A 14,597-nucleotide genomic window follows, 5' to 3' on the forward strand; every position below is an offset into this window, starting at 1 on the left:
TTGCAGTTCCACATTATCTATGGTATATTTATGCCACAGTGTATTAAACAAAATAGGTGAGAGACCATGTTTTACGTACATATCATAACTTGGGCTACCCTTTGGCGGGGCAGGCTGACTCTCATCCAATCGGGTGCCTTTCCGGTGGCAACAACACCCAAAGCACAATTTACTAAAACACGGCATCCTTACTTACTGATGATACAATTTCATCCAGAAAAACAATCTTTCAAAGATGGCCATGTTCATACATTCTCAACATTTGATCAGAAAAACACACACAGAGCAAAACAAATGAGAACATAAAAATTCATAATGACATCTCTTTTCCAAAACCAAGGAACTGAACCCGTCAACTCCCATTCGTGGAGAACTCATTGATTTAATTACCAGACGTACAGATACCAAAATCAGGCAGTCCGGAGACTACCAAAAGGCCATCAGACAGGGATTAATCACAGACCGACCTACAGACCATCCCCCGATCTTCCTGGTTCACCCTCAGGACTATTCTGACTAAGCCCGCTGCCTTAGCGTCGCTTCAGATGTGTCCAAAAGGCTACCCAGGTACAACCGTGGGCTTTTCTGAGAGCAGTCCGGCCGTGTGCGCACCACATGTGCCACACCTAGGTGTCCGATTGAAACCTCTATTATTCACCAAACAAGTCCGTGGAGCATCTGCCTGGCAGCCACAATGCTGCCCCATCAGACCCCCAAAGTTCTCCGTGGTACTCCGACCACCAAATCCAAAACAGTTAACTGCTTCCAAAACACCGTTCAACAGCGTAATCCAAAAACACCAAAATCAATTCACTCAACTGGTGCACACAGGTATGATTGCGTATTCTCCACTGCCAACTCCTGAAGACCAACACGGTCAGCTCCTGGGTTACGCCCGTAGGACTCCGGCGAAGGGTCACTAGTAGCTAGGGCTCTCTGATCAGTTAGTCGGTCTAACCCCTCGACCAGAGCTCTCCTTTTTTGGTCCGTCTTCACCCGATTACGGAAGGACGACCCCAAATGCGGAGTCTTACCAGAGTTGCCAACTGACATACCATAAAAAATAACATAAGGAGCTATACTTACCAATAGCCCCAATACCAATTACCAGATAACTAGTCAGTTGGTAGTGAAGAAATGTCAATAGTTTATTATACAAAATACTCTATAGAGGAGCCTCTCCCATCCTCACCCATCTAGTGCATGGAGAAGACTGCCAGCCCACAGTCAATACGATGCATATATACCTTCAAATCAACACGTGAAGTTACTGTACATGGAAAAGTACTACTTGGCTCTAAGGAAAAAACATATATGGCACACATGATTAGTTCGAAACTCTGCTTCTGCTATTATTGGGGAAGGTCAGGAGGGGTGACTCCCTTTCGCCCCGGTGTCTGGGAGTGCAGGCACGGCCCCTTCAGGAATGCTATTATCGCCCCTGAAGCCAGATGCGACCTTGGGTCCCAGGACAGGGAAAGAATAGTGTGCATTTAGCTGCTCTCTATAATTCAACTAAACAGGGGCCAACTGACTACTGGAGAATAACACGTGACCACTGCTCGGTCTGACGTTGACAAGGCAAAGATGGCGTCTGTGTGGTTCTCAGCTTGTTCAGTAGTGGCGGAGCACACGAGCAGTGAGTAATGATAAAGAGATGAACCACATAACATATAAATATAACAATGCCCTTACTAACTTGACTAAAACTAACCAGTTTAAATTGTATTAAGACTAGACCGATAAGGATATACATAGATACATCATGCTAACAAAAGATACCATATGCCACTAGTACTATAACTATAGAAAGATCAAATCTTATCTCCCATGAAGGCAGGCTACAAGTATCATCACACAAACTGCAAAACAGGGCAAGATAAGTTGTTGTAAAAACAACTGAGGTGGTAAATCGCAAATCTCTAGTCACACACTGACCTGCTAAAAAAAATGGATGCTATCTCACTCACTCAGCACTTCCTCTTACCCCAGGACCTAGCTCCTCACTAGCCAAGCGCCTAGGAGGCATCAAGTGGTTCTTGGTAATGCTATAGATACTCATCACACATGCCTAGCTTCAGATAGTGGTGTGACGCAACCACCCCCCCAGCAAAAATGAGCTGAGGGGCCACAGAAACTCTCATACCTCACACACATTCTAAGTATGGAGGCTGAACTGGGGGCCCTTAAAGGTGGAACGACACCACCGCAAGGGCTTGCGCTAGGCCCCTGGCTGCAGAGAGACATAAAGGCGTCATGCCAGCGCTATGCAAATCATTAAAATAAATGAAAACATATACAAAAGCTTTTTTTTAATTCATTAATATTAGTTAAATTTTGCATACATTGACTATATTGATGTGACGCACATCCCTTTATTACTGAACACCTCTTTGCCAAGTAGTCCTTTCATTATGCTCTGAAGGTAGGGCCATGCTGACCTGTTACAAAGCCAGCATAACAAAACACGGCAAGCCACAACAATGACGCTGTTTGTCTCCACCGGATGCCTGTGCCGGTCTCATCGCCTCCAGCATGGCTTGGAAAGGCATAAACGCCATACTGGATTGCATTTGCATTGCATGCATTTTCAACGGCTGGTGTCCAGTCATAATATAATAGACTCACCTGCGGGCCTCTCTTTCCCTGTCCCGTTTCTGGCCTCTGAGATGCCTGCCTCAGAATAATGCACACATTTTAATGCGCGAGGCCAAATGTGCATGTCATGATGAGCGTCACCAGGCAACAGAGACCCCACCCTAAGGAAAAACTAACTGTATAACCCCGGCGAGCAGACGCGGAGGCGGAGACATAACATAACAGGTGTATTTGTAAAGCGCACGTTCACCCCAGCAAAGGGGCATCTTGGCGCTGAAATAACAGATGCATATTGTTACCCAACTCAATGGTACTCATTTGGGCTGTGCCCGTCTACGACTATATGAACGTCATCATGGTCAGGTCAGGTGGTTTTTAATCAGTGGTGGAAGTGGGGGGAAAAAACTAGGGGAACTGTGGGCGGAGACCCTGAGGGCAGAGATAACCCATGGATTGGATCAGTGGGCGGAGTCAGAGGTGTGGCCAGAATGTGCCAAACATCCCAATTTTTAGTATTTGTCTGGCATTTCACCGACCAGTTACAGCTTATCGTGTTATTTAATTCAACCAATGGATACACTTGATTATTTAAGGTTTAATAGGAGTTATTGGCATTTAAATACATTCACAAAGTGAGATATATTTCCAATCACACAATGTCCCAAGTATGTTTAAAAGTGGAATCACAAGCCATTTGTCTCCAAGCCATGCAGTTTCTCTCATTAGCACGTCTCCTCCCTTCTTCCGTAACAGCAGTTCAAACTTGAATGGCAAAATATCCTAGTTTGCAATTGTTTTCTATGCAATTATGGCTCTGCCATATTTGCCACATAATACATCATCCACTGCATAATCTTACAGTTTTAACTAATCATTTTTGTAGCTGAAATGGGTAAAAGGTTACTAAAAAACGTGACTAGAGTTGCTGCAAAGTGGATGGCCCTTTGCAAAGGTTGACTGATCACCTTTCGCACTGCTGCATTTGTATGTTATACTGATACTAATGAGGCAGAATCTTTGCAGAAACTTAACGTGTAATATGTCTAAATAATAAAGTACAAGAAAATATATTGCATTACGCTGCAGCCTTTTTTTGTTGCATAATTTAGTCAACACTGCGGCATCATTTTGTCCCCCATTGCTGCATAATTCCAGTGGCTCCAGAGCAGATAGCACATGTTAAAAGTGCTTGTGCATGAAGCAGAGAGACTGTGAAGTATGCAAACTTAGTTTGGTGTGCATGCAAATTCTGCATTGCCGATCCTTGGTGAGTTGCAGCTACTACTGCTGAAATAAGGCCAATGGAGATACCAATGGGTGATGCAGACTGTCCTCGTGGCATGGCCGGCTTTAGTGCTGGTGGCACCCTGTGCAACAATGTTTGCTGGTACCCCCAATGATCACTAACGCCTCGTACTCCCTCACTACCATCCGTTAACAGTCCACCTCAAGTCTCCATAACCACACTCTCTCAGATGCATTTAATTTGATTGACAGCACCACTCATACCAGTGTACGGTGTCAGAGCACTTTACATCACACACACTACACAGAGATAATCATTTATATGTGTGTAAATCACTGTATAGGAACTGTTACATAAGACAAAGGACTACAAGTTGTAGAAGCACATGACAACCATACTAGTAGGCAGTATAGTTCAATAGCTCACTGTCCTATGTTAGGATTTTAACTTATAAACTGCAAGTAAGAAAAGGATCCCTCTGACAAAAGCAGTAAGCTACTAACCTAGTTAACATTATGTGCACTTTGTGATTTGCATGTTCTTTGCAGCAGGCACATTAACTCTCTGTGCTACCTTTCCAGGAGTCAACCATTTCACTAGACAACACTCCAATCTCTCTCTAGGAAGAACATTAATCCCCAAAGTTATCATGACATTTTTATAGTTGCTGAAAAGTGCTGGTGGCAAGGAAGGAGGCAGCAAGTTTTTTAAAACCATAATATGCTTGCAAATACTACGCACCCACCCGAAGTAGGTACCCAGTGTGGTCACACCGTACAGGGCCCTGAGGGGAACCGTTTCAATGTCCATTGCTTATATCCTTACAAAACATAAACAGTCTGGTTTAAAAAGACCACGTCCATAAACACAGAGCCATGGTACACATTTTGTTTTCCAATCCACCCATCAACCAGGTATTGCAATACATCCAGGGATGGGGCACTTCCCCACCTGGGGACAACAGTGCTGTTCAAAGAAAGACGAGAAAACAAAAGTAGCGCTTCACTGCATAGTCTGTAAAGTGAGGCTAATGTGTTTGGATGTGAATAAAACCAATCTGGCCATTTTGCAACCACTCTGTCTTGCTTTATTTAGTTATGTATTTATTTTTCATATGTAAAACCTTTTAGGTCTCTCCATCCCGAGGCTGCACTTTGGAATGGAAAAATGTCAGAAAAAGGGCATTTCCTGCAAGTGTTTTTCTTTTTTGGATCCATTTCACAGGGGAGCAACTAAATGAAAGAAGGGAAGAGAGGTTTGAACCATTTATTCAAGTCACGGTTTTCAGTAAGTGAGGAGCAAGACAGAGAGGGAATAATAGGATGAGAGGGCGGGAGGGGGCAGCTGCCAGCATGGAAAACAGAACCGCCCCCTTTTCCCAAAACCGACCCTCACCCCATCTAGCCTACCGGGGGATTGCCCGGTGCCCGGACTTACCAGTCCAGCCTGGCTCCTACCAGCTCCCATTTCTCTTACTTTATAGAACCACAGGTCTTGGTCTTAGCAGAGAGGTACACACACAAAAAGGGAAAAGTCAGAGCAAAGCAGGGGAAGAGAATCAAAGACAAAACTATCAGATTTCTCTCAATGTAATGAAGAAAATACGGGATTAGTGGTTTGATTTTTCATGTTGCATCGAGAATGCGAATTGTGAAAGGGAATTTATTTATGATTAAGAATATCTGACAATTTTAAAGCTAACGTTTAAAGTGCTGTATGTATATATATGTGAGTGTGTGTGTGTGGTATTGCCTACATTTCTCTGCTGTGGAAAATATATATAAATATATATAATGCAAATAAAAGAATAGGATTAGCGCAGTGCCATCCACGCAGAGAAAGAAAGGAACAACTTCTTTTGCCATTTCTACAGCAAAGTCTTTAAGCGTAGGATTAATATAGTGCTATCCATGCTGAGCTGGAAAATGGCAAAAGCCTTTTACCACTTCAGGCACAGTGTTACAGCTTCGGATTGGTAAAATACCATCCAAGCCAACCAATACAATATTACAGCCTTATAGTCCGCCATAGCAGACTATACCGGCCATTAACTGCCCGCTCCAGCGTTAAAGGCCTGAGCCAAAGGCTAGGGCCTTTGACAAGGGAGCGGGACATTAATGGCCTTCATAGCATAGCTATGAAGGTCTATAAGGCTATTAGAACATTCTGTCATTAGAGGTTCAGAATGTTCTTACAAATAAAACAAAGGCCTCTCGAAGACCAAGGGGGTTTAAATCCCCTCGGGCTCGAGAGGTCTTTGTTCACAGCAACAGCTGTGAACAAAAGCAACATTGGAATGTTGCTCTGCGGGCCCGTAGCCATAGAAGCACGGAGCACTCCATTGTATTCTATGGAGGGCTCCACATTACAACGTTCTAATATAAACTAGCACACTAAAAAATGTACCAAATCATTGTTTTCCCAACAATTGGAGGAATAGGATGGTTAATCATTCCATGTACATATAGCAAGACAAAAAATATACAAGCACAAAAAAGAATGGCCTGGAACAAAGCTTGCTCTAACTTTCTTTGGTGCTCTTCGTCCAGCTGATGCTGGGCAGCTTGAGCTTTTGGCTATTTTTGTGTGCCCTTTTTCAGAACTTTTAATGTACAATTCAGTAAAGATTGACATTTTGTGGTTTTAAATGAACTGAAAAGTGGTAATAATTGTAAAGTTGGTCTGATAAGAGGCCCCGAAAATATGTCTAACCCAGGGCCCCAAAAGTACTGAGATTGTTCTTGGATGACGATCCAATTTACTATTACAGTCATGTATTGTGCCCTGTCCCACTGAGCCAGTTGATTAAGTAGATTTAACTCCCTGGCACCATGCTCAGTACCTATGCTACTCCTTTAGGTTCTTTCTGAGACAACAGAGATACAACTTTGGGTGAAAAGTGATTGTGAATGCATATTTATAAATTATGCTCAACATTTGTCTGTGTTCTTTAATGCAGTGTGGAAAAAAGCTGATGGCTAACATCAGCACTAGTCTAGGATTGAGGAGACATTTTTCAACTCCTGCGATTTTCACTACACATAAATGACTTGCCAAGACTGTAATGGTGCTTTGGTGACTCACAGCTGCTTTCCTTGGTGCTTCTCGACCTTAAGGTTCATGGTAATACCACTAGCCACTGATATTGCCAATACATTTGGTCTTCCAAAGATACTTTCAGACCTGTTCCTAATTCCCAACTGCATTTTGAGCTGCTCTATAAGTATGATACAGTGTTAGTGAGATTTATAATAAGGATGGAAGGGCTACATTATTTTATATGTTGAAAAACATGGCTTACCTAGGGACACTTCAGTACTTGTCACAAGTGCCAATTCACTGGACTTTTAATTTCCAATGGTCCTGCCCCTTAATTCATTGGGTTCAGGTGAAAGGAGAAGAATAAGGATCATACCTATAATGGAGAAGGCAGGTGGGGTTATAGGTATACTGAAGGGCAATTAATTACAATGCCTGGTGAAAAAAAGGGGGAAGGAAACTCACCCTCCAAGAGACTGAACGTCTTCAATTTAGTCATTTGGATAATCTAAAGACATGATGGGAATAATTCAATAACCTTTCCTACATTGATACAATATCATTGTATACATGCTGATGGGCGTTCTGAATTTCTCCTGTTAGCAAGTGTCCAAAATGAATGCTAGAATAATTGCAGTTCGAGGGAGATCATCTGCAAGTCTCTTACCTAATTTACAGAAAAATGGTGCTACACCGCTATGTAGGGTCTCTCTGAGTCGATGCTCTGACCCGAACCGAGCCCTCCATTCCGAATTATATTAGAAATAGAGAAGAGATGCAACACACCATATGGGTGTGCATGAGTCTCTGTGTAAAGCGTAAATGCCAGCCATCTTGATCAAGTATTAGTAGCGCATGCATCTCTAATATGCAAACGAGTAACAGTAGCAAAGATCTCTATTGTGCAGCCATAAAAGAAATTGCCAGTGATATGTGTAAATTTCGATCAACTTAACCAAGTAGAGACCGAAGGAATTGTTGTTGATATCCAAAGCTGTTACTTAACATGATATGTGGATTAGTCAAAGACAAAAATTAATTAAGCATTATTGTACACCACACAGGAAGCACAGGCTTATTTGAAACTTACACTGATGATCTCGGTGGTGCCACACATTGAGGTACTGTTCTCATACTTTAGAACCTCTCAGGCCTCCAGATATAGGGCTCAATTATGATGTCGGTTGGAGGCTCCGACCAACACCTTTGCGGTTTTGGGACCGACTGAACTCTGGCCGGCAGTCCCAACATCGCAATCACAACGTGACCGCACCTTCTCAACGGAAGTTTGTGCTTCAGTCATAAACTGGCCAGAGCACAAGCTCCCATAGATAAATGGGAGATTCTGTTAATCCCTGCACCGTGTAGCCGGAACCCCAAGGTGCCTGCCACACGGTGCAAGGATTAATAGGGGGGCACCATAGGTACCCCCTTGGCCCCAACTGGAGGACACAGGGGAAAGGGGCCCTGCTAGGGGCCCCCAAACTCGCTTTCCGACAGGCTTTCCATATCGGAAAGCCTGAACTGGAAAGCCTGTCGGAGACTGGCACGTAATCCTAATGGGAGCCCGCCGGAATCCACCCGAAATGACTGGCCTGTTTAATTTCTGACCACCTGCATTGTAATGCAGTGGTCGGAAATAAAACCACAGTGAGGTTTTCCGAGCCTCATCGGGATAAGGACCTAAGTGTGCATTCATTCAGTACTCTGTTGTGCTGACATCAAAATTGGTGATGTAGATGGCATACTTCGAGAGTCTGCTTGTTCTTACGTCCTCCTGTTTTTTTACTGCTATAACTGAATGCAGTGTAAGTAGTAGCGATAAAGATGCTTACAGTGTTCACTTATGGGACTCTGGAGCGCAAAGAGCATCTTAGGCATTCTCAGTATTCCCAAAGTTGTACTCCACATGACTGTGAGGTGTAGAAAATCAAATAGACCTGATGGTCAGTGAGCCATTCTGCTCCTTTCAATCTCATTCTTCATCTTATACCTGTGAAACCCATTCAAGCTGCCACAAATTCTGTCATATCATTGTTTCATGGCATTTGCTAACCATTAGCTCTCTAGTGCTTAGAACATGATGACCACGAAATCCTGAAAAATTGATTCTTCAATCCCCAGAATTTAAAGGGTGAACACTGGAAACTGCACTCTGGTGCAGCTATGCTTGGTCCCATTGTGTATATTTCCATTAGTGCAAAGCTCTGATGTCAGGGCAACCATTTATCCATGTCTCGTCATATCCTTAACCCTGTACCATTCCTTATCGTCTACCATCTGATTGCCAACCATCTGCCCATTCACCAGTTTATCATGTGTGATTCCAATACATACTAATGTTATAAAATGAATGTAGATAATATAGATGTTGGTATGTAATCTTAAAGTTAGGTTAAGCTAGTTTAATAACATCACGAGTAAATTAATACTATATTGTATAATGTAATGAAAAAGCAGAAGTCGATAGTTTGGTAGATTCGCTATCTTGAAAACAAACAAAAAAAGTAAATTACTAGAAGGTATTCAATCAATTAAAGTCATAGAATTAGTTTTTCAAAACTACATATTTTTAAATGTGATAAATAGCATTAGATATACAGTTAGGGACAAAAAAGTATGAATCACTTGAACTAAATGAACATAAAATACATTAATTACAAAGAAAACTTAAGAAAGTGTTACATTGGAGCTATTAGAATAGACTAGGGAAGCCTGATATTTTGAAGGAACTTAAAATCAATAAAAATAAAATAATGTTGTTAGGTATATGTAACAAAGAAATAGCAAAAATGAGATGATCAGCATGAGGAAATCGACTAAATAAACTTTGCTTTCTGACAGGGAAAAACCACAGATGAGAAGGGAGTCGAGGAAAGACAGGCAAGATAATAGTGTGTAACTGACTTAAGAACATGTGGAATTGGAGCTGGCTGTGAAGTGTCTGATGAAATCAGAGCAGTGCTTATATTCGATATAGCAGCCACGCTGGGGGTAGGGCCTTTTTGCAAATGACTGCATAGTCGTCCTTCAGGGACACCTGCAGTGGTTTATTTGTATTAAAATAAGTGCTGGGGCTCTCATCAGAAGGCAGCTTGTACCAGCCCAATTCTCCTGTTAGCCCCGCCTAAAACATAACCAACTACTAACCATGAAAGTGGGGAGAGGGTGTGCCATAATGGGCAGAGCTGCTGACTTCGGAGCCAGGAAACCAGGTTCAAGCCTCTGTGTCAGCTCAACATCCTGTGTTTCTGGGCAAATCACTTAATCTCCCCGTGGCTACCATAAATTAATGTGTCCTTAACTTGTGCTCATGAAAAATGCTGGTGTTGATGATTAAGTGCTGGTGCTGAGCACCGGAAATCACCAGCTCAAATTAAGCAATGTATGCCAGGGATCTTTCACAAAAGACAAGCATAGGATAAATACAACACATGGTAAGAGCAGAAAGCTGACCTTGAAGAGTTGACGTCATGTGTTTGCCATGGTACTGCCTAACGGTCCTTCCATATTGAGAAATATGTTGGTTGATTTTGTGTTTAACACTTACAGTAGCACAATGCCTAGTTTAAGGTAAAGGGACTGGTTCCAAAGCTTTCCTGGTTGTGCTTGGAACATTCTAAAATATATGAAGATCACATCTCTGAGGCTGCAAGTGCATTGCATTGACTACCTTTAAGTGCATTTAAGACCCTTATTATTTTTCAAAAAGTATTTTATGTTCAGGACACATCTGAAATATCCAAGATGGAAGGGTCCCCTCAGCCCACTCTTTGCAGTATGAAAAGATGCTCCTTTTCACTGTCAACTATGTCAAGAAGGTATGCATCTGAAGGTGTTTTTTGATTCCTTGCCTCTGTGATGCTCCTCCAATGGAGTTTAACACACGGGAACATTTTCAATTTAGGCTACGATCAAATTATTTCTTTTTGCCAGGTTTTAAGCAGGCTGGTTGTGATTTGTCAGTTTTCTATCGAATGCTTTTCTATATAAAAAACGAATTTGCTGTTCTGCTCCTTCTCTTTTCACTGTGTTTGGTGCTCTGGGGCAAAATACAACTCTTTGAGTAGTGATCACAACAGGAGAGATACCATTGCAAATGAGAGATTAAACCCTTTCAAAATTGTACATCTCTCTACTAATCCCTGATCGTGGATTGCTGTATGAGGGTTATCCTGATGCAAGAATCAACCCGCTAGACACCAGAGAGTTGAAAGGAGGAGGGAGCAGTCCCCCAGCAAGGGCAATTGCCCCTCACACTAAGATCTCAAGCATTCGTTCTGACCCCCTGTCGGACTAAAAGCCCGCTAGATACCAGAAAAGTTTTCTTTTTGTTTTTAAAAAAAGATAAAAGAGTGGGGATTGGGTGGGCCGGTTGTAGCCCCCACCCCCTTTAGACCAAGCAGTCTTTTTGCCCCTATACTGGGCAAAAAGAAAACTAGGCACCAAGAAAACATTTTCTTGTCTAAATAATATAACAAATAAATACTGCCTAGAGAAGTTCAGTTCACATATCTATAAGTGATGACTACTCCTTAATCACTCCAAAGTCAAATGGAGCAACAACCTTTGCTGTACACTAGTGTTTTTGGATTTAGCGATACTTGTTGAATACAGACCCCATATGTTATTCAGCTGAAATCTTTATTGAAATCAAATCATTGGCACAAGTTAATAATCACGTGCGAAATGTGCTCAGAATTTCCCGCATTTCTTAGAAGGGCCAGTAACCTGCAACCACTGTCAATTTCAAATGGTAACGCCTGCCGGGGATCTTCAATCCCTTGGGAAAACACTAGAACCAGGTACTAAGAGTCAGAAATATATTATGTGCAACGTTAGTTCTCTTACCAAACACCCATTTGAAACATGGGACATGATTGTTTCGCATGACACTGCTGTCTGTTTTTTTCACCGAAACATGGTTGTGCCCCTCTAACCACCCTATGATTACCCAGGCCATACCAAAGAATTATAAACTTATTCATCTGGTCAAAGAGACTAAAACTGGAGGAGGTATCGCCATTGCCTTTAAAAAATCACCTAGCCGTGAACTGGGTTTTCACGGTCAGTAATGACCGTTTAGAACTAGGAATCTTTAAAGTCTCCTTGTCTGCTTCCGACAGCTGGTATGGCGCCTTAGTTTATCGGCCCCCAGGTCCCAGAGCCAAATTTATAGACCTTTTGGTGGAACATCTTGCCCTACATGTATTTGTTGCTAACAAATTTCTCCTGCTTGGAGATTTTAATGGGGAAAATTCTACTGATCCCAAGGTCAATGAACTTCCTGCCTCTCTTGAACTAATAGGACTTACCCAGAAAGTCGAAGGCGCAATGCCTAGAGCAGGTCCCCTATTAGATCTGGTCTTCTCCAACATAGACCAGTTAAGATGTGACCCTCGTGATCCCCTTTCTTGGATGGATCACTCTATGATCTCTATCTATACTCAGCAGTCGTGCCAGAAGAGCTCTAAACACCTCATTAGACATATTCCTAAACAGAGTAGGACTTGGCGCAATCTCTCCCTAGAGGCGTTCAACAAGGCTTTTTCCCCAGAACTTTTAACTAATATTGGGGAAGTATCTATAAAGTTGGAGGCATTTAATACTGCCTTGGAAACAGCCCTAGATGCGGTCAAACCAAAAAAGAAACAGAGCCCTATTCAACGTCGGCCCTCCACCCCTTGGTATACGGTGGAACTCAAAATGGAAAAAGCCAGTTGCAGGCGTCTGGAAACAACGTGGCGCTCTAGTAAGACTCACAAAAACAGATTTCTCTATAGACAGGCTTTAGCCAAATACCACCTTAACTTAAAAGGGGCTAGACGCCGGTTTATCCTCAACCATATTGAAAATGCTAGTAACTCTCCAAAAATACTGTTTGGTATAGTACAGGATTTTGTATCTCCTAAAGTCTGTAGTCAGGCACCTGTTGAATCGCAGGATCTATGTAACTCCTTGGCGTCCTATTTCCATGAGAAAATATAAAAAATGATGAGAACTTTCTTCCATCAGTCCCACACGACGCAGTATTTTCCAATGTATCTGAGGAGCAGAATAAGGGAGCAGTTAGTTCTATTAGCAGTTTTGAATTGATCAATACAGAGGAGGTCATAAATGGTCTTGCTGCTGCAAAATCTGGGTCACATTCAGATCTTTGCCCTCCAAAAACAATGGCGCTGCAAGCCACAAGTTGTGCCCCGGTAAATCGAGATATATATTTAATCATTCAATCCATACTGGTGCTATCCCAGCCATTTGGAAGGAGGCATTTGTGCGCCCTATATTGAAAAAACCTATGGCTGATCCTTTAATCCTTGGTAATTACCGTCCTATTTCCTTGCTACCTTTGTTGAGCAAAATATTGGAAGGTATTATTAAACGACAATTAAGTTCTTACTTGGAAGATAACCATCTTTTGGATCCCTTGCAGTCGGATTTCTGGCCAGGTTTTAGCACAGAGACCGCAATTCTGGCCGTGACCAACTCTCTCAGACAGACTATAGATGCGGGAGGCTCAGTAATTTTGATCCTCTTAGATCTCGCCGCAGCTTTCGCTACCATCTCACATTCTAAGCTGGCGGAGAGATTTTTCTCCTGTGGTATCAAGGGAGTTGCTCTCAAGTGGCTCAAGCACTTTTTGTCTGAGAGAACCCAATTGGTTATGCTGGGACCTTATACCTCGGCGAAAATGCATCTCGACAAGGGTGTTCCGCAGGGCTCCTGTCTAAGCCCAACTCTTTTCAATGTATACATGGCTCCGTTGGCAGAGATAGTCGTGCGTCTGGGTTTTGAGATCATCTTGTATACTGATGATACGCAGCTTATGTTTACCATCGGACCAAACACAGAGCTCGATAAAATCCGCTTTGCCACCGGTATGCTTGCCATCTCCAACTGGAAGACAGCAAATTGTCACCAGTTGAATCCGGAAAAAACGAAGGTTATGCTCATGGGTAAAGCCATGGACATTTGGTCGGAGGACTGGTGGCCTGCTCAGTTGGGCCTGGCCCCCTCCCCCAGACAGTAAAAAATCTGGGTTTAAGATTGGATCGGGCTTTGAGGATGAAGGATCACATAGCGGTTACGACGAGTTTGTGCTATTATGGGCTCCGGCTTATAAGGAAAATTCTACCCTATATGCCCACCCCTCACCGCGAACTTTAGTCCAGGCCATGGTAATTAGTCGCCTTGACTATGGGAATGCTTTGTTGGCTGAAGTGGGAGGGACCCTTCTGGCCAAACTCCAAGTAGTACAAAATACTGCAGCTAGAATGATTGTAATTGGTCCCGTAGGCTCATCTTCGGCTCCTTTGTTAAGGGAACTGCACTGGTTGTCAGTAAAGAAAAGATCTTTTTTTAAGATCTGCTGCCTGACATATAACGTATTGAATGAAAGAGGTCCCCTATATTTGCGGAGAAAACTATTAAAATATTCTCCTTGCAGGAACCTTAGATCTAGTACGCAGGATTTCCTGCAGGTTCCCCGAATTCGCCTTGTCCGCACTGGGGGTAGAGCCTTCTCATATCTTGCTCCATGATATTGGAATGAGCTCCCTCCGGCTTTACGCAAAATCCCAAGCTACAGCATCTTCAGGAAACAGCTGGAAGCTTTTTTGTTTTAACAAGAAACTTATCTTATCCTGGCTTATCAACCCTCAGTACAGCTTCCCTAGTTAGCGCCGAGATGCCCGAGGGTTATTTGAGCGCTTTA

General features: G+C 42.8%; 1 protein-coding gene across 1 annotated transcript in view; it reads left to right on the forward strand.

Moving 5' to 3' along the window:
• ADAMTS2 (ADAM metallopeptidase with thrombospondin type 1 motif 2) overlaps window positions 1–14,597 on the forward strand; it is a 1,719,397-nt gene that overhangs the window by 1,580,757 nt on the left and 124,043 nt on the right. The gene's annotated exons all lie outside the window — the stretch shown is intronic.

Source organism: Lissotriton vulgaris, chromosome 7, assembly GCF_964263255.1.
Source record: "Lissotriton vulgaris chromosome 7, aLisVul1.2, whole genome shotgun sequence".
NCBI classification, from domain to species: Eukaryota; Metazoa; Chordata; class Amphibia; order Caudata; family Salamandridae; genus Lissotriton; species Lissotriton vulgaris.